Source organism: Rhamphochromis sp. 'chilingali', assembly GCF_963969265.1.
Source record: "Rhamphochromis sp. 'chilingali' genome assembly, chromosome: 12".
Taxonomy (NCBI): domain Eukaryota; kingdom Metazoa; phylum Chordata; class Actinopteri; order Cichliformes; family Cichlidae; genus Rhamphochromis; species Rhamphochromis sp. 'chilingali'.
In genome coordinates, this window is record NC_137939.1 from 31,585,601 (window position 1) to 31,605,041 (window position 19,441).

The 19,441-nt window shown below is 37.8% G+C and overlaps 2 protein-coding genes across 5 annotated transcripts in view; one reads left to right on the forward strand and one right to left on the reverse strand.

Moving 5' to 3' along the window:
- LOC308407882 (uncharacterized protein) overlaps positions 1-17,987 on the reverse strand; it is a 65,955-nt gene extending 47,968 nt beyond the window's left edge. Inside the window, exon 1 of the mRNA XM_080899825.1 lies at positions 17,937-17,987. The gene's annotated coding sequence lies outside the window, so the exon portion shown is untranslated. The remainder of the gene's footprint in view (positions 1-17,936) is intronic.
- bcas1 (brain enriched myelin associated protein 1) overlaps positions 17,344-19,441 on the forward strand; it is a 39,377-nt gene continuing 37,279 nt past the window's right edge. For 3 of the 4 annotated variants that reach the window (XM_080899817.1, XM_080899820.1, XM_080899821.1), the window contains exon 1: positions 17,344-17,426. The gene's annotated coding sequence lies outside the window, so the exon portion shown is untranslated. Of the gene's footprint in view, positions 17,490-19,441 lie in introns of all 4 variants that reach the window. The other variant, XM_080899819.1, reaches the window with a different exon arrangement.

The following is a 19,441-nucleotide window of genomic DNA, read 5'->3' on the forward strand; positions in this document are numbered from 1 at the left end:
TATGCAGCAAGCTGAGGGGATACAAGGATTCACAGTTTGTCCACAGTGAACACCATATTTGAACATAAGGGTGACCCCATAAGTGCATGAAACATAACCATCCATCCATGCTCTTTCGTTTATCCACATCAGGGTTGCAGGACGGCTGGAGCCTCTTCCAGCTGCCACAGGACGAGAGGCGGGGCACACCCTGGACAGGTTGTCAGTCAATCACAGGCTAACATAGAGAGACAGACACCCATTCACACTCACATTCACATCTATGGGCAATTTAGAATCACTAATTAACCTAACCCCACTAAATGCATGGCTTTGAACTGTGGGAGGAAGCCGGAGTACCCGGAGAGAACCCACGCAAACACGGGTAGAACATGCAAACTCCACACAGAAAAGCCCCGTTCAGGTGGTGATGTCGAATTCAGGACCTTCTTGCAGTGAGGCACAAGTCCGATCCACTATGTTGCTTGAACCATAACCACTGGGTGTAATTAGTTTTTCAATGGACTGCATAGAGGCCTGTTCCTTTTCTTTGGACAGCAGCAGCATACCTGAGAACCCGCAGCAATGCGATGCAGACATGGCAGGCCAGATCTTCTGTTTTGTTACACGTGAGAAAGGCAAAAATATATTCAATGTGTATAAAAGGTTTCTTCCTGTTCACCCCTCCACTCCCAATCTTCGTCATTCATATGAATGTCTGACTTCACAGAAGCCTTTTTCCTGTTTCTCACCAAGTGCTTGCTCATGGAGGCAGACTGAATCACTGCATTTTCAGTTTGTGTGTTAATATTGTAGGGTTTTTTTATGCTACAACATAAAGTGAGTTCAGATGACTGTTGTTGGGAAATGATGTTATATAAATAAAAATTAACCGAACGGAAAATTTATCAATTTCGATGTCAGTGTTATTCATTTTTTCTTATATAAAAGTTGTCATTTCAATTTGTTCTCTATTGCTAATGTTAATGCACGACAATCTGATGGAATCCCCGCTTTATTGTAGATCTTAATTTTACATAGCTGTACCAACATAGAAGTAGCGTCTGTTATTGGCGTTTTCATTTATTTATTTTTCCATTACCTGGTAGTGCTCAGTGTTCATTTAAAAGTAAACAGCCTCCTCTTTGACTGAGAGGATTTTTTAATGGACTCTGCCTAACCGTATCCCAAAATTGGGTTAGATGTAGAGAGCATTCAAGTGTAAAATGTTTCTATGCATCAAATCATTTTATCTGATATAGCATATTACAAATGCAGATCCCATAGTGCACTATGCCTAAAAGCACTGCTCTTTTGTCCTTTGACAAGGTGAAAGCACTATTTAAGAATGCAAATTGAACTCTGAGATTGAAAGGATGAACAAAAAAGCAATTTACTGTATTTTTGAGAATATTGTTAATCACTGCTCTTTGGATAAGGTTCCAGTAACAAGGCAATATTTTAGTAAGTAAACAAACCTAAATAAGTCATTATCACCCTAGCATCCAGCTACTAAACACCACTGTACAGTAAAGAGTCTCCATCTGACCTCTGGCCCAGCCAATTTCAACACCATATCTCTTCCTCACAGTGGAATTATAATTAGTAGGACAGATGCATAAGAAACTGCTGTATCATGCTGTCAGATGGTTTGAAACATTCAGGTTACTGGTCATCATTATTTTCATGTAGAGATACACAATTAAGATTGAACCTGAAAGTAACTTTGTTTTGCTTCTTGAATTTTATTTGCAGAAAAAAAACCCAAAAAAACAAAAAAAATACAGAAAAATATAAACTACACATCTTAAGGCAGGTTTGATGTGACCACACTATCAGACCTGCCTTCTCCTCAATAGTGAGTGGAAGCAAGGACAGCTAAGATTAGGGCAACTGATGAACTGGGCATTAATCAAACGTGGCAAGTGTTGTACAAAAAAAGCAGAAAAAATAAGAAGCAAAAGTTACTTCCTTACAAAATTATCAAAAGCAGATTAATGTCCAGAAAAAAAATATAATGTACTTTGTCTGAAAAGCAATAATACGCTAAGGCCTTGTCAGGAAGGATGTGTATTGCAAGTGGTCGCTGGGGGTGAGCTAAAATAAAAAAGAGAGCGCTACACACAAATTTCTTTCTTTCTGATTGCTATCATTGGAATCATTTGCATGAAAGATGCCAAGTTGTCTGCAAAACAAACACCTTTTACCTTCCAGGCTGTGGTGAAACTAAGAAAAAAATGCAATGTAAATCAGAAATGGAGAACATTTGCCTTCAAAGTAAAAGCTGTCTCTTACTGCTGCAACAAATACATTTTAAACACAACAAATCTAACCTTTACCAACCAAATTTTACCTCCGGTTTGTGTTGCATTGTACAGTTTTGCTACCACCTGGAAGTTAGTTTGCAACTGTTTGCTGCCAAGTCAGTCTTTTCCATGGAAGTAATGAGTAAAGTAATGGATTACTATAGCAAAAAAGTAATTAGATTACTGTTACTTTCCCATAAGCAGTTACTGCGTTACTGTGCTACTAAACTGTGATTTTGTTTGAGAGTGTCTCATGACAATGACGTACGAGTGTGCGACATCTGTGGCAGCAACAGATGTGTGTAGATCCACAATGGATAATATGGAGTGTAGGAGAGAGTACGACCATGCAGCGTTTAAAGCTTGGAAGCACTGACATTACTTAGCGTTTGATTCCATAAATCAGAAGCAGAATACTTTATTAATCCCTAAGCAAATTATGTAAAATGTGTATGTAAAAAGTGGCAAAAACCGTCCACTGTAGACTGTACGTAGAAAGAAAACTTCTTTCTACAGCGAAAAATTAAACTTCAAATCTGAGCAAGCACCTAGCACGCTGCCACTTGAATGTGAAATTCACAGAGAAACCCCTGGATCCCCCCCACTGGCATGACAGCTGTGGCTACCACATCCAATTCCACCAGGCAAACCTCCACCGGCCCCACCCCTGCTAAACAGGTGAAAATAACTTAAGAGCAACAGGACTTAGTGCTGCTGAATCTTTGATTTTATTCCTTTTTTGCTGTGTTTTACTTGCATCTATTTTAAAGAGTGAGTGTCAACACAACAAGTTATTTTATTTATATGCTGGAATATGCATAAAATAGGTTTAAATGTCAAACAAATTTCTTCAAGTCAAAGACAGTTGCATATAATTACATTTTTGCTTGATGCATAAAGTTAAAAGATTAAAACTAATAAAAACAAGTTTTAAAAAGAGACTTTTTCATTTGATTACATTTTATATGATGGATTATGCAGAAAAAACTGATTTGGGCTGAAAGCTCTATTGCTTTATTATATATTCAGGTTGTGTATCACGTTTTTAAAAAGCAACTAAGTAATAAAGTAACTAATTACATTTCAAAAATAAGTAATCAGTAAAGTAACTGGATTACTTTCCTGGAGATGTAATCAGTAATTAGTAACTAATTACTATTTTCAAGTAACGACCAACACTGGAAGCTACATGCCAGCAAACAAAGCAAGTGCAAAGACGTTTTTTGTGCATATATACCTCTTTGCGACCAAGACTTCCAGAAACACTCACCAATAAGCCACTGAATACACACCAGCATCCGTCAGTTACCAGGGAGTCACTGACCACTCTCTAGGCTGAACTGACTTTAGCCATCAACCACTACCAAAAACCTCCAATCACCAATCTCAGCTTCCTCGGGAATACATATTTTTCCCTCTCAACGCCAGATGGTCACTAACCGGTATCAAGGCCTGTGCGACTGGTACCTAGGGAATTTAAAAAGAGACATTAACTTATTGATTCTCAAAACAACACAGACAGGACACTTTTCAGCCTGAAATGTCACCAGAAAATTACTCCCACGTGTTTACCTATTTTAAAGCTCGTGTCCTCGAACATTTATCCGCCAAATGATTCAGTGCAGCCTAGCAGATGGTTTCAATCAAAATACTAAGCTTGAAGCTGTTCCACTTCACATTTTCAGGTGTATTTTATTTGTAGAGTCACTGTGATCTTTAAATTGTAATGTAAATGTTGTGAACATAGACTGACTGAATTTGGATAAAACAAATAACTAAATGACTGACACTGGACCCATTTTTTATTTCTTTTCATTTTAATCACTGCCTGGTCAGCCTATATTTTATAAACCAAAGCAGAATACACCATAATAACAATATAAAATAATGAAAAGCATTAAAACTAAACTTTGACACCCTCTCTAAGAAAGTGTAATATTATAATTTAGGGTCTACTGAAGTCATATTATACCCAGGTCCAGATTTTTATTCTGGGAATAAAGTAGCTTTGCTCAAAATAATCCTCTGGATTTTTTCTATTTTTATTCAATTCAATTTAGTCACTGTCTGAAACAAGTCGTTTTACTTCCTTTAAACTAATTTTTCTGTCCCTGGTCGCCTCGAGCAAACAAAAGCAGCAGAACCTCTGTGCTCACCGCCAGAGTTCTGTATCTGAGATTACCATATTCGTGAGGTCTGCTCTCAGTGACCCCACACGGAGCCAGGAGGTGATAAAACTGACTGAAACTTAACAGTGTGAAGCCTGAAATCTTCTGGTTCAGATCATAACAAATGCCCTTAAACCAAATTATTTAGAATTTTGTAATATTTATTTACATTTGCTACATTGCCAAGAGCTAGATGACAAGATACCTCTCTCTTATCTGTGCGCTAACTGTGAGGCAGGAAACAGGAGTTGCTCAAATTTGTTTAGCATAGAAACGAAATATTGAGAAACAGTTAGCCTTACTCTGGACAAAGTTAAAAAATAAGTCAACCGTAACTTTTAAAACTCTGAAATGAATACATTGCATCTCATTTGCACGGTTCACAGAGGATATTGTAAAAACAAGATGTTACTTTATAGGCAGATATGTGCAGGAACTTCATTTGGCTGTTGGATGCTGTTTGAACAGGAAGTCTAACTAATTAAATTCTCTGCAAGAAAGCAAATAAGCATGATTCACAAAGTGTCAAGCTATTCTTTTAACTGATAATGAAAGATCTGCATAGTTGATACTGTACTCTAGTGGTGCAAATTAGCAATTGATCAAATCAATCAAGGGCTGTGCAGTGACCTGGTGGTTTCTCCTGCTGCAGTTTCCTATCTTGCCTTATTAATGGCCCGTCCTTGTGGATATGCATTTGAAACAACGAATGCATCTGATCAGTTTTCTCAAATGCAATACTAATCCTAGTTTCTAAAATTTCAGTATCTTTTAAAATCTTATGAGTTCTCGGCAGCGTCGTCAACATATGACTGGTATTCATAGCACCCCTTCAAATTCTGCTATCGCATAAATTGGACTGAAAGAAGAAAAAAATCTAGGTTGTCTTTCTTCAAAGACTTTGAAAATATCACACTTAAAAACACCCAGAGAGAGACGAGCTCGCTGAAAACAAATGAGGTTAACAGCCACTCCCCACCCCAGCGGCGAGAAGTGATTGGCAAAGACAATGTTTTCATACAAATATGTTTCAATATCAGACAGTCCCGTCTCTCTTTCTGTGCGGACATGATGTTCATGTTTTGAAAATTCTTGACATTTCTTCCAAAGAATGATTTTTACACTGGGGGGAAAAAAAGGTAATTTCTACTTTGAAGAAAAAGCCGTTTCATTTTTCTCCAAAAATGTAAAATATTCATCAGTTTACATCGTGCAACAATTCTTTTCATGCAATATCCAGTCTGCTCAACAGAGACCTTCACAGTAGCCACACTGCCAGTTTACAATTACACATTAGATGAGGCGGTTTACAAATATGCAACTGACTGATAAATATATGCCACGAATAGGATGAAATAGAATGGCATTCCCACGGTAATGCAGAAAACACCAACCCATACCCTCAAATGAGGTCAGTCTGTTCATATTCAGAGACTGCTGCAAAGCACCAGGAATACCTTTCGATCTACACTCATCACAAGGTTTTAAACAGCTACAAAAGATAATGCTATTAAACAAGATGAAGATAACCAGTTTTACAGGGTTTCTAATAAGTCGTTCTTTGTCGTTTTCTTTATGTTGCAAACATCGTGCATGCAATAAAAGTCACACGTAGGCTGGCATTTTCAGTATGAGACACTTCAAATTGAGAAAATTACCATACGTAACAAATACTTAAAAAAGTTTGACTCAGTTCCCAAAGCAACACGGATTCTAAGATCTAACCCTAAACCAAAATTATTGCTTCCTGCTTAATAAGCATTCAAAAAAACACTCAAAAAAAATAACCGAGCCTCTGTGATCCACCAATATGAGTCTGTGCAACAATTTCACAGGAACTCAAGCCCTTCTCATCCAAGAACAGTTTTTATAATTTCAAGGCATCGCTGCTGTTTTGCTCATTTCATTTTCTTCATAAATAACAGCCTACTACTTCACTGTAATGCTTTTTCCCTGAGTAATTTCACTATTTATATTTAAACCGTTCACTTCCTTAGTCCTTATAGCTGCGTTTCAATAAATTATTTTTATGCGAGTTTTATCACAGCTTTCTTTCTGATGTATATTTTTTGGGTTTCCATTATTTTATTTACATTATAAAAGCCAAATGGCAACAAAAAGAAGGTATCTTGGCACATATTACTTTTCCCAGACTATATTTACTGCCTTGTGCATCTTTCAGTCAGTTGTAAACCATTTCCATGAAAGGTGCTGTATAAATAAATTTTGTTTGATTTATTGATTGAGAAGTAGCTCGGCAAGCATGCTGGACGCCCTCAGGTAAACATGAAACCCCAGTGAAAGGAAATATTCTAAACTAAATACATCTCAGTTTTACCATCCATTTCTTAATTGTTTATCCAGCTAAGGCCGTGATGGAGTTAAGGCTAGCCCAGCTTAGACCAAGGGCACGATGACAGACAGCCATGCATACTTACGTTCACATCTACAGCCAATTTAAAACAAACTTCTTGTGGATTCTGGGGGAACGTGGGACCATGCAGGAAGAATGTGCAGACTCCACACAGAAAGGCCTCAGCTGAACCCAGAACCTTTTTCTACTGTGCTGCCCACTAAATTTAAAACCAAGCGTACCCCACCTTTTCTTTGGGAAGCAACAAAGATTGTTGCAATTTAACGTGATTACTTTGATAAACCCATGGCATGCTGTTAACACACATGTTGTTAAATGAGAAATATTTCACCACTAAAATGGACGTAGATTCTTCTTTTATGCAAGTCAGGCCTCCCTTAAAGCAACTAAATTATTCATTACAAATGAGATGAAACTGAGATCAATTGAAAGTCCTGTTGTAAATGCAACGCTGATCATTTTCATGTTTGTTTGATTCTCAGTTGCTGATGAGCAGGATTGGAGTGATAAAAGAGAAGAGATATGGTGTGCACTGGGTATCTGTTGTTTATCTGGGATTGTTTTATTCAACAAAATGTATACTGGTTTTAGTTTTTGAAGAACGTTGCATAGGGATATAGATAAAGATTCTATTAGACTAGGATAACAACAAACAAAAACCACGATAATTAGATGAAAAGCACACTGGAGGTATGAGAAAACCTCAAAAATCATGAGTAGAAAATAAAATATGGCCCAATGATGACTCTGTGCATTGGCCGTAAGGCATGCAGTTGCCAAATAACCCAAGAAAAGGTTAGTTTAACTGTTGTATGGACTTCTAATAATGACCTGGACAATAGATTCTGAATAAATATGCAGAGATTCAGTAGTATAATAGTAAATTGAGCAGCAAGAAGTTCCAGTTTGTTTACAGGTTTATGCCAAAAAAACACCTGTCAAAATATACAAGCAGTGAAGAAATGCACAAGCAGCACAGCAGAAGATAGGTTACTTAACTTAGACCTTGGGAAGATGGCAAGTTGAAAGCAGCTGCAGAAATCGCAGCTTTAGTCTTGGCGATTTTCCAAAGTGGCAGAAAGACTCACAAAGTAATGGCATTGTATCTTTCCCAAGATGAGATGCATCAGATCTAATAATGATATGATTGATTATCCAAGTAACAGAAACCCTTTAAGGCCGTAAAGTCCTGCACCTGAATGTTTGTGACTATTTACTGCACGTACAAGTGAGCCAATCATCATTAGTAGTATCCTGGAATTGGTGATGTGCATCAGCCAATACAGACATTTCTTAATTATTATATCCAAACTAATGATAGAACTGTCCAACCCTCATATACCCGAGACAATGGGTGCTACAGCTGTACTAGCTTTCTACAGAGAGAGACGTGCAGGTGAGACAAAAAGAAAGAGAATAAATATATATGAGAAATCCCAGGTGAGTCATTGTTTATGTAAACCTCTTTTTTAACACAGTACACAGTACTCATCGACGTACAAAACATAATCATTAATGAGTGAATTCCTTAGTCTTGATGTCACTGCTATAAAAGAGCTTTTCATTTCATCCCAAACCCCAAAACATTTGCAAAGGCCATTTCAATAAATGGCCTATGAAATAATAACAATAATAATCATTAATTATAGAGCACAACGTGCTTAAAAAAGCACTTTAGAAGGCATAAAACCAAGAAAAGAAAGAATAATATAGTTTAACAAGTAACATTTAAAAGGAACAGAAATAAAAGTAGATCAGTAAAATTGAGAAATGCTTTCTAGTAAATAAAGAATAGATTTACATACACGCAACATTAAACACACACACTAACTGTGAATTTGACCAGAAAATTGCTCACATAGAGACAAATATATTTAAAAAATGGATAAGTCATTGTCTCAGCTGATCTTATTTTACCTAGGCTGTTCATTCTGTAGCTTCAGGGTATTACTGAAATGTAAATATTCTGTCACCTTCAGCTTTTAAACGTGCCTTTGCAACAGATAAAATCACTGCTTATCCTTCTCATCTTTAATAGTAATTGTAGCTATGCCAACAACCATTTACAGGTAGGCTACATGTGTTTAATATGTGGCACACTGTGAAAGCATTGCTGTAAAGTCAATGTCTGCATTTCTTTGCAGTACTTCAGGCCCTGCCGACTGTAGCATTGTCTGAAAGGTGTAAAATATATGTGAGCACTTCAGTGTCAGTGGGTGCAAATAAGGCTTATATTTCCATCTCTAGGTACTGAGAACTCTAATAAAAATTTCCAGCAGTACTAATAATTTGAATAAAATAAAGCATATGCACATTTCGTTTTTAGTCATGCATTTGCAGCATCATTTACAAAATGCTTTGTAGGAATCATATTACAAATGTGTTTACATGCAAAGCAACAAAAAATGTGCACATGCATGCATTTTGCACAGTAACTTAAACTTTGCACACAATAGACAATTCTAATAAATACACGTCCACAGTTAATTATAAGCATTAAATGCAAAACTCTCATGAATGTAGGAATTATGGTAGTAATATGTCAAACAAAATTATTAGTATATTATTTGACCAGCAGCTCAGGTCAAAGAATGAGACAGTTATTAACAAAGTGGTCAAATGTGGAGGTGAAGTCCCAGAAGCTTTGCTGTAGTTCATATACAGGGAGTGCAGAATTATTAGGCAAATGAGTATTTTGTCCACATCATCCTCTTCATGCATGTTGTCTTACTCCAAGCTGTATAGGCTCAAAAGCCTACTACCAATTAAGCATATTAGGTGATGTGCATCCCTGTAATGAGAAGGGGTGTGGTCTAATGACATCAACACCCTATATCAGGTGTGCATAATTATTAGGCAACGTCCTTTCCTTTGGCAAAATGGGTCAAAAGAAGGACTTGACAGGCTCAGAAAAGTCAAAAATAGTGAGATATCTTGCAGAGGGATGCAGCAGTCTCAAAATTGCAAAGCTTCTGAAGCGTGATCATCGAACAATCAAGTGTTTCATTCAAAATAGTCAACAGGGTCGCAAGAAGCGTGTGGAAAAACCAAGGCGCAAAATAACTGCCCATGAACTGAGAAAAGTCAAGCGTGCAGCTGCCAAGATGCCACTTGCCACCAGTTTGGCCATATTTCAGAGCTGCAACATCACTGGAGTGCCCAAAAGCACAAGGTGTGCAATACTCAGAGACATGGCCAAGGTAAGAAAGGCTGAAAGACGACCACCACTGAACAAGACACACAAGCTGAAACGTCAAGACTGGGCCAAGAAATATCTCAAGACTGGTTTTTCTAAGGTTTTATGGACTGATGAAATGAGAGTGAGTCTTGATGGGCCAGATGGATGGGCCCGTGGCTGGATTGGTAAAGGGCAGAGAGCTCCAGTCCGACTCAGACGCCAGCAAGGTGGAGGTGGAGTACTGGTTTGGGCTGGTATCATCAAAGATGAGCTTGTGGGGCCTTTTCGGGTTGAGGATGGAGTCAAGCTCAACTCCCAGTCCTACTGCCAGTTTCTGGAAGACACCTTCTTCAAGCAGTGGTACAGGAAGAAGTCTGCATCCTTCAAGAACAACATGATTTTCATGCAGGACAATGCTCCATCACACGCGTCCAAGTACTCCACAGCGTGGCTGGCAAGAAAGGGTATAAAAGAAGAAAAACTAATGACATGGCCTCCTTGTTCACTTGATCTGAACCCCATTGAGAACCTGTGGTCCATCATCAAATGTGAGATTTACAAGGAGGGAAAACAGTACACCTCTCTGAACAGTGTCTGGGAGGCTGTGGTTGCTGCTGCACGCAATGTTGATGGTGAACAGATCAAAACACTGACAGAATCCATGGATGGCAGGCTTTTGAGTGTCCTTGCAAAGAAAGGTGGCTATATTGGTCGCTGATTTGTTTTTGTTTTGTTTTTGAATGTCAGAAATGTATATTTGTGAATGTGGAGATGTTATATTGGTTTCACTGGTAAAAATAAATAATTGAAATGGGTATATATTTGTTTTTTGTTAAGTTGCCTAATAATTATGCACAGTAATAGTCACCTGCACACACAGATATCCCCCTAAAATAGCTAAAACTAAAAACAAACTAAAAACTACTTCCAAAAACATTCAGCTTTGATATTAATGAGTTTTTTGGGTTCTTTGAGAACATGGTTGTTGTTCAATAATAAAATTATTCCTCAAAAATACAACTTGCCTAATAATTCTGCACTCCCTGTACAGGATGAACTTGAACTTGTACTGAAGCTAAAAACTGAATAAGTACAGACATGGTAATGAATTGTGTTGCAACTTCACACTGCATCCAAAATAGCTGCATTATCAGTATGAGTACACAACTCCGTTCAACTACTGACATTCCAATCTTTTTGTGGAAATGAAACATGCATGTGCTAGAGTATGCTTGTGAAGCCCAGGGCATCCAGTGTTTAATTTTTAATCTGTGTAGAATCAAACTGTCTGAAGACACTCGCTTTAGTCTCACCACAAGTCTAATTAAATCCAGTTTATGCCATGGACTGAATTGTAAGGCTACATGTCCATAGTATATAGAAAATATATAATTAAATTTTTAAAAAGGTAATCAAATGGACACTAATTTTAGATCACAAACAGCATATGAGAATTCATTAAAAAATTTTGTCATTATTCAACATCACAATTAATATTAATAAGATCTTTTTGTAAATGCACAGATGCCTTTACACAAACCCAGGAGGTTTAACCATCTTGCCTGAACATAAATGTATTTTTACGGCTGCTTATTGCTGTCTTACTTTATGTTGATAAATGACTTGCTGGATAAATCTTACCATACACAGTTATATCCTCATAGCATCAATGTAAGCAGCCAGATGTGTCCACATTCTGCTCCTTTTATAACTGCATCAAATATTTGTAGAATAGTGCTGCTGTAAGGCCAAAAGAGAGCTTTACATCAATTGATCACACGGGGAATTTATATAAATGTGTTGCAATGTTCATAAAATTATGTCAACCATTGAGCAATGTTGACAATGAAGCTGACCTAAGTGCTTACTGTAAAAACATTTCCAGTAAATGTGCAACTGCAGAAATACTACATGTCTAGCTCCTTTCCATTGCTAGACATGCTCCTGGTTATCCAGGCAAAGATTAGCATCTTTAACTAAGCACAAACACTAACTAGTGACAGTTTTGGTTCTCCAAATTTATATAGCATCCAAATAGGGCTGTGGTATAAATCTGTAGGGATGGGAAAAAATGGGATGCTGTGTAAAATGTAAATGAAAAAATATAACACAAACGTAGAAGACAGTATAGAGTCATAAAGCACAGGTTTTTACAGAACTCTGTTTCCACAGCAGAGAAGAGCATAAGTAGTGGCCAGGTGCTGCTGATCAAAGGCTCTTGATTAATTGATCATTAGCCACTGTGACCACCTCTGTGAAAGTAGTGGCCTATTGGCATTTTACTGGTCTGCAGCATTGAGGTGTGTGTTAACACTATGCCACCATTTTCCCATGAGTGGATGTCCCACTGTAAATTCACCTCAAGTTCAGATGGAAAAATTGTTTTAAAAAAAACAAAGAGCTAAAGTACACGTCAGACTCCACAGGCCTCAGTCATGTCTTAAATGTTAAGGTTCATGACAGTACAATTAGAAAAAGACGCAACAAATATGACTTATTTGTTTGTACCAAGAGGAAGCCTCTTCTCTTTAAAGAGAGTAGAAATGTTTGACCATAATGTCCATGGATTTGTTTTACAGTTACAGGACCTGAGGAGTATGCTGGCCCCTAAAGAAACCAGGCTTAATTTGAGTTATCTGGCTTGACAAAACCTCAAACCCCCAGTTGGAGAGAGCAAGTATAACAATGAGGGCTATCAACATTCTCTCTTAAGCTAAGCATTCTGCTTCAGGCTCGGTGAGGGTGGACTTTAAAAAAAGGAGTTTTATGCATCACATGACTCTTGTTGACCGACATCACATGACTCACACACAAAACAATCCCTGCAAGTGCCACCTGCTCCAATCGGAGATGTTATCTGATAATGTTGATGATAAAATGGTGACGAAAAGGACATAAAGGAACTGTAAAATGCAACCATGTTGCAAATAAGACGAGGGATTAATGCTGCAGAAAATGTTAATCTGGTGATTTAACACACAGAGCAGTAAACTAAATATTTTAATTCAAGTTAATCATTTCACTGATGAGTGCCCTCTCTGTGCTGCTGTTTATTCATAATGTGACAGCTGCACATTAGCACTGTGAAACTTGAAACTGGAAACATTTAAACATTAAAAGTTACTGCCCCATAGCCTAATCAAGAAGCCACGGAACTCAATTTAGCTTGTTGTGGATCAAAGATAAATTAATTTGATTTACATTTTCTGCATCACCAGCTAAATACAAGCAAATCCCAGTGAGAATGCAATGCAAAGACTGCGGTGCTGTAAACTTACAGTTCGACTTCAGGTTATAATGATAAGGTTATGTGTTCAGCATAAGTTACCATGTTATTTTTTAGCCAGGTAAAAAGAGGGCCACTTTTGTGACACAGAAAACCTTCATTTTAAGCTTGACTTAGCTCGTTAAGCCATTAATCGTTCTTCATAGTATAGCCCTCAGGGCACCTTGTAGTCATTGAGTCCACGATTAACTCCGATTTATATGAAAGTACTCTGGAGTCAAATGTGAGTCCATCTGTCTGACAGCTAAATGTGGCCAAAATTAGGTGATGCCGCAGGACAATGATTCCAAGCATAGCAGCAAATCTACAATCGAATGACTGAAAAAGAAAAAGATCAAGGTGTTGCACTGGCCTACTCAGAGTTCAGACCTCAGCCTGATTGAAATGCTGTGGTGGGTCCTGTGCATAAATGAATGACAACAAATCTCAGTGAACTGAAGCAACACTGTAAAGAAGAGTGGGCCAAAATTCCTTCACATTGATGTGAGAGACGGATAAATTCATTTCAGCTTTTTTTGATATGACTGTATCTTGAAACTTAGACATAAATCTCGTTTTAAATAGCTTTAAATAATAGTTTTAAATAAAATTAAATAAATATTAAATAAATACTTATTTAATAAACCAGCAAGATCTTTCAAAGAACTTGAGACATGTCAGAGTATATTTACCACTGAGCTGCAAAATTAAAAACTTTCTGTAAAAATATTAACATTTACATTGTTGTGATGTTTTCAAAAGGTGAAAAGGTGAAAGGTCACCTATGACAGGTCACCCACATTTTTTTTTTCTTTGGAGGTATTAATTTGTGATACATACACATACATAGTTTGCATTCTCTTGTTGAAATAAGCAAGGTCCTCCCTGCCCAAACCCCCTATGCTTACATTAGGCATACTTTTTTTTTTTTTTTTAAAAAAAACTTGCACAAAAAAAAGATTCTTCACCTTCAGAAAACACGAGGCAATAATTTTAAGTATAAAAATAAACGTTTATTCACATAAAATGAATACATACCAATCATGTAAATTTGATTTGACCAGATTCTATTAAGTGCAAAATGTTACATTGTGCTTAACAAATGCAACAAAATTTACATATATTTATATTTTGGGGCAGAATTTGTGTTTGTGTGTGTTTCAAACACCAAACTAATTTTTAAACGTGTAAAAAATAATTATGATTCAGCATAAGTTGCCTCATTACAGCGTAACCAGGTTTTACAGTGAATATTATTTCAGGTTTTTGGTTGTTTTTTAATCAGAAAACTGTGATATAGAGAGCTGAAGTGAAAAATTGTTGATTATTCAATAGTTATGTTCTTTAGTGACCTTCGGTAAACACAATTTTCCATAAAGGTCAAATGTGTCTGCTCAAAGGGAGAAGCAAGACCTGGAGGGTGTTGAGGGGTTGAAGTTAGTTCACATAGCTTTAATAACAGCTGGACAGCAGGGTCTGAGCACTGTAGAAGCTTTTAAACAGCCGAAATTACAAGGAGATGATTTAAAATAACTTTGATAAGAAACTTAGGAAAATTTATGGATACAGCATTAAACGACTTGCTTTTTGTGTGTTCAGAAATTATGCGACTATTAAAATTACAAAGCTTTTAGTTTGTTAGAGGCACGACTCTTTGTTTAATTTTCCTAATAGTAAATTAAACTTCACCTATTTTTTTTGGTCTATGTTACTTGACAACTGGTTAAATGGTGACAGCAATGTGTTGAAAGCCATGGTTTGGGTGATCAGCTGATCAAACTACAGCACAGTATTAGAGGCTAAACAGCTGCTGGAGACCAGTGGAAAGAGAAATCTGCATGTGTCAAACCATTAGCTTTACAAATGCTAAAAACACATCCTTCCAAGAAGCTGCTCTCTTATGCTATTCATGGAAGTCAGGCATATGTTGTACTTGCATTCAGAGGTGGGACCAAGTCATTGTTTTGCAAGTCTCAAGTAAGTCTCAAGTCTTTATCCTCAAGTCTCAAGTCAAGTCTCAAGTAATGTCAGGCAAGTCAGAGTCGAGTCTCAAGTCACTGGTGTAAAAGTCCGAGTCAAGTCACAAGTCTGAAACTTTGAATTTCAAGTCCTTTCGAGTCTTTAAAAAAAAAAAAAACGAAAAAATAATGTTGCAGTTATGCTAAATGTAAATATTAGACCATGTAATTTTAAAATCTGTGTTTTTCTCAACACATGACAAAATAGTGAACTTAGAAAATATACACAAATTGTGAAATTGCACCTCTTTAAAATGCAGCTCAATTAAACCTAGCTCCAAGAATAATTTTCACCGACAGTTCTGAGATAAGCTGCATGTTATTCTTGGATGCGGTTGTAGGACTGGCTTTAAAATCGCATGACAAAAATATCATACACATAAAAAAAAAACTGTATCACCAACGTAGCCTGGACAACATTTGCTAGTTAGATGAAGTCAGCTATCTCATCGTAGCATATTTATATGCATATTTATAATCATACGGTTCTTGGAGTGAGTGCATACACTCATGAAGTTTAGTAACTTCAGGGGCCCGTTCTTCGTACCTCGCTAAGTAGGTTAGCTGGATTTGATTGTTGACGATTTCGCCTGATCTTGGATCGTTCGGTTCCCCGAAGCTCATCCGGGACTTGCTGTCATAGCAACAGAGCCGTAAGCGTAAACCTGCTCGGGAGCAGGTTTACTTTATGTAAACAGGATTAGATCGCGGCCACGCAGGTATGTCCGCTTCATTTATACGAAAGCAACAGCGATATTCCACCACTGTTTCACCATAAATAAATAACATCAATGTAACTAAAGACAATGCAGCACCTGATCCATTTATTGATTTCACACAGATACATACAGGTCATTTCCTAAAAAAGGGAAATGTACTATTAACATTCTATCACATGTATGTGATTATTACAGATTTAATTCATATTTCAGAGTAGCAATTGCAAATTACTTTGTGTAATCAAGATGAGAGACCACGGCTATAAAAGCGAAGGTGGATTTGGGAAGCCTGTCGCAGCCATGTCCTGTCCGTATACGCGAGCCACCCATTGCGGAAGGTGCAAGATTGATAAGGAGAGTTTTCAGAATTCAGCGTATATTGCGGGACAGACAGGATCCTTTAGCTCAGCGCGACAGTGTGCTCATAGAGAGATATCGATTTTCCCGTGAGGATATTATTTACTTAACCAACTTGTTGACGAGGGGGTGCAGGACCACCACCTGTCTTTTTTTTTGCTCTGCCCTTTTCTTGGTTGCTGTTATAAACAAACAGATCATTCCAGGGTCTCTTTCCAAGAGACGAAAAGCAATATAAGTGATAAATATTACCATTCTGTAGAATATTCTTATATTTCACTTTTACCTGTTCCCATGTTCTAGTGGGTCCTGTTGTGGCTCTAATGTGAAAGGGGATATAATATAACATATTATAATATAATATAATGTAATATAATATTGGATAATATAGTGTGATATGATAAATCTACCCTACCGTCTACTGGTGTTGGCCAGAGGGGCCGATGGCGCGATATGGCAGCCTGGCTTCTGTCAGTCTGCCCCAGGGCAGCTGTGGCTACAACTGTAGCTGCCTCCACCAGTGTGTGAATGTGAGAGTGACTGAATAGTGGCATTGTAAAGCGCTTTGGGTGCCTTGAAAAGCGCTATATAAACCCACTCCATTATTATTGTTATTATTAAATTACTTACGAGTTTAATTTGTCAGCAACTTTCTGCCAGCCCTCTCTCCTTGCTTTTGCAGCCTTTGCAGTGTTCCCTTGCGTTCTGATTAAACTCTGAAACTCCTGAAATCCCTCACTCAAGAGTTCTTGCTCTGCTGCCGAAAAATACTGAGCCGAGCGCGCTCCGTCGACATTTTCGCCGACCAATCAGAGGGTTGCCGATCAATGTTTCCACTATCGATGCGTAGCCCCTTTTACAACACCCAGTGATGTCACATTACTGCGTCCAGCTGTACTAATCGTCAACAGCAGGTGTGTTCGGGGAACCGGATTAGCGAGCTCACGGTTAGCGCGATGGTTTGGTCTTGGATGTGTCATTTGATCTTGGATGTGTCATTTGATCTTGGATGTAGTGAGCGACGTACGAAGAACGGGCCCCAGGTCACTGCAACAAGCCCAGGTACAGTTTACCGACGGATGGGTGCAGGACCTTGAAATGCACCGTGTAGAACGAAAGACCATCGTACGTATCATAAGTTTACCAGTCTCACAAATTGTCGTCATAAATACACATTCCTTAACCGTTTATTAATAGGACCTTTGAGCTCAACGGTAATTAATTAGTAGTGGAAATAATTTCTGGTACCCATCACAGAAATGTAGCAGTGACAACAATATTGTATGCTGTAATCGTACTGGGCAATTGGTGATACAAAAAACCTGTTTTATCCTGTGAATAAAAGTATATGTTTTTGTCAATGTACCATAATAACAGAAGCGAAACGCAATATTGTGTCAGGACAATTCACTATTTATGCACAATAAACACAATAAACAAAGGAGCATAGCGCGACAATTTCTGTTCAGCGCCAGACTTGCTTGTAACCTATATCACCAATTATGTTATGAAAATGACGTATTAACTACTAAAAAACACTGACCTTCGTGTAAATGCTTGGAGCAGACTAACCTGTGAGCTGGAGTGTTCTGGGACGTTATATTTGATCTTTGAATGGCTGCAATCCAGGCCATCCGTCGCCTCTTTGTTACTTCGGAAACATGGCTGGAACAATTTCTCTTCAATGACGTAATCCGATAACAACCGATCTCTTTACCCGTCGGCTTCCCGTGGCTGTCATGCGACCGGCTATTGCAGTTAATAATACAACGGCTTCTTGACATTTTTGTGTTTCTTTTTATGGCTGTATAACTGATTTTAATTGAAAGCCTGCGTGCGCTAGTACCGCTTGCCACGAGTTCCCAGAATCCTTTGCGGTTCTACCCGTGAATGACGTCACATTTTCAATCTCTATATAATATGCATGTTAAATTTTATATTTGGGGTAAAATATCAAGTCTTTTCAAGTAAACCGGTTCAAGTCCAATTCAAGTCCCAAGTCATTGGTGTAAAAGTCCAAGTCAAGTCACAAGTCTTAGAACATTTTTTCAAGTCAAGTCTAAAGTCATAAAATTAATGACTCGAGTCTGACTCGAGTCCAAGTCATGTGACTCAAGTCCACACCTCTGCTTGCATTCATATACAGTATGAGTGTATCAGCCAGTTGATTCACCGCAGGGTCAAAGATCCAGCCTCTGAAGTAGCACTGTTATGTGTATCTTTTTCTCTTACTAACATACTTTTAGCTTCAGTAGATAATACTGATAAAATATCTGCATTTACAATCATAGCAGGTACAGTAGCTGGTTTGCAGCTGCTATCCTGCACCAGATCTCCAAAACAGTATCCCCATGCAAAACATTTTCTTCACAGTTTATTAGTTGGGGTAACACCATTACTCTTATAAAACATTTAAATGTCAAACTGTATGTCACTGTCTGAATTAGGCTGTGAAATGTCTGCATGACAAAAACAGAAGTTGAAGGATTGTCCACAGTGAATGACGCTTTAATCTTTTCTTTCACTCTTATCAAAGTGCTCGAGATATTATTCTTTAAAACGATGGCATGCCCTGTGCCACCGGATCAGGCTAACTAGAACAGAGCAAAAAGAAAAAAGAGGAAGAACAAAAGAAGGAGTTATGCTACAGCACTTGTTACACTGATAGTGGTAGTTTGACACGTAGAAGGTGCAACCACATTTCAACTATAACCATGAATATATTAAAGGGACTCCATGGTCTTCCATCCTTACAGCTCGTGATACTGGGCGCTCTCTCAGGCCTTCAAACTCTCCAAGGTGCAAGATCAAATCTGTAATGAGCCAGATTTTAGTTTTTATGTTCTCGGATGAGAGAACAGCTTGAAGATGATTTGTTTCATTGTTTCATGTTAGAAAATAAGGGTGGCATGGTGATGAAGTGTTTAGCTATGTCACCCCACAAAAAGAAGGATCTGGGTTTGAATCTCTGTGTAGCATCTGCATGTTCTCACTGTGCTCTATGAATTCCTCCAACAGCCCAGAGACACAAGTGTTAAGTTAGCTGATGGCTGTAATTGGTTGTAGGTGTGAACACG